We start from the raw sequence: 2132 nt of genomic DNA, 5'->3' as shown, positions 1-2132 counted from the left end.
CATCCTTATTATTTACCATATCTTTAAAATAATCCTCAAAAGAAAAAAAGAAAAATAACAAAAAAAATTGCCCAGTAGAACCAAAGTACAGTACAAATTTAAAATTACCGCAAAGTTCTTGGAAGTCTATGTTTTTCATACAGAAGTTGAATAAAAATGATTATTGGCTGAGCTAAGTTGAAATTTGAATTGAACTTTAACTTTTAACTCTGAGACCCGGCGGACGGCAATGTGACGAGCCGAGAACTCAAATAAATTTGTTTGACCAATGTAAAATCATTGCAAGGCCAAAATAATATATGTAAACCGCTTTACAAGGCGCAGGGATGCAGGATGCCGATTTAAATGAACGGCGGGACAAGACCTAGCAGGAAGGAAAAATACTGCACGGCCGCACGGCCGGTGTTCGGAGAACGCCCCGAACCACTCGACAAAAAAATCACATTTACACTTTCAGTTACAGTCTTTGGAGGCAAAAGACTGCACCGATAGTTCAAACCACTGACAGAACTGACTGAACAAGACATCCGTCTGCTTTGTTGCAAGTAACTTTGTTTTGTTGAGGTTGGCAATATTGTAGTGTTGGGGAGAAGCAAGAAGAAATTGGAAAGAAGACGAAAGGGTTAAAGAGGCACCGTCCAAGGAGGCACGATGCAATGAATCGCAATGAATGACAGTTGTTGTCTCATTCAATTTGTGCTACTGTGTCAACATGTCACATTGTGAACGTCGCTATGGCAGGAGTGCTTCAGCTTCATTCCGATGAGCTAAGTAAGTATTCTCGATATCCTGCTGATGTGTTTGTCTTTCAACGAAAACTTTGTGCCGGTCAGCCGGTCTGTGACTAACCTCACCACTCCACATGGTGTATTCGTCTGTCCGTTAGGATGTTCCTAGACAGTTTGGGCATGTTAATTTGAGCAGGGCTTGCGCATCATTCCCCATCTCGGATTTGAACTTAATTTGGCCGGTTTGTAGTACAATGTGGCTAACTTGCAACTCAAAACCACGTTCGGTTCTCATCCAAGATCGGGAGGTGCGCACAGTCGCGCTCGTCTGAATGGGTGAACTAAGTTGATCGTTTATTATCCTCTTTCCAGGAGGACAAGCCTTTGGGGCCGCTGAGCGTTACCGGTGGAGTAGCAGTTCAGTAGCACTGGGAACAGTAGGAGACCCGGTAAGCTATTGCTGTGTATTGTCTTGTGTTTTCTCTACTTTGTGGCAAGGCTACAGTTGCTGCCTTGATCTCATGCAGCGCTCTCTGGCCCATTTATCCGATGACATGTATTTTTGGTGTTGTGTAACTATACGCAGCGCACCCCACCTTCAAAGTACTTCTTGATTAGTTCTCCAATTTCATGTCTTCTCTTGGAAATAAGTTCATTAGTATGGCATGCTTGGTACGTGACCATTCCTGCTACGCATAGTTCACTTTCAATATTCTGTTTGTTGTTGAATGTTTCTTGAACTTGATTTCTAGTCTTCCTGATGCCATTGTAGCTGGAAGTCACTCCAATTGATTTGCGTTAACTGACTGGCTGCATGAGAACTGAAGCCAGCGTCACGCTAAGTTCAGCCAATGAGTTTATCCTAAACAAATTATGACGGGGTGGCTTCAGCTTCACAGGCTTCAATCATGGGTATCGTTAAACTAAGTTACATGAAACTGCTCCTTAAGTCGTCATCTTTAAATCTTGGTGATGCATTGATATTGTGATGTTGAACACTTGTCCAACAAACATCATTTGCCAACCTGTAATCTTGAGGCAGTTTTCTGGCTCTCTAAGCTATAAAAGAACGTATTAGCTGAGACATGTTTCTGACTCTAGGAGTGATGCTTCTCTTCAGTGTGTCTGTTCGACGCATGCTTTAATGTTTCCTTTCTTTTTCTGCAGGGTCGCCGCTGCTGCTCCCAGTCGTCCTGCTGTCTGTCCAGGTGTAGGGCTTCGGTGGAACAAGTGTTTCTCTGGATGTGGACCCTTGTTGGCTGTTCTTACTTTCTGTGGTGAGCTGGCTGTAGGGCGTTGCCTGCTCGCTACGTGGCTTGTCTGTCCCTTCAGGACGCCCCCCGGACAACGCTCGCGTACCTGCCTGCTGCCACTGCAGAGCTTCAGTCTGATGCGCCTTCAGCG

Source organism: Frankliniella occidentalis, unplaced genomic scaffold, assembly GCF_000697945.3.
Source record: "Frankliniella occidentalis isolate FOCC.00 unplaced genomic scaffold, Focc_3.1 Scaffold4, whole genome shotgun sequence".
Taxonomy (NCBI): Eukaryota; Metazoa; Arthropoda; class Insecta; order Thysanoptera; family Thripidae; genus Frankliniella; species Frankliniella occidentalis.
Note: the sequence above shows the minus strand (reverse complement) of the source record.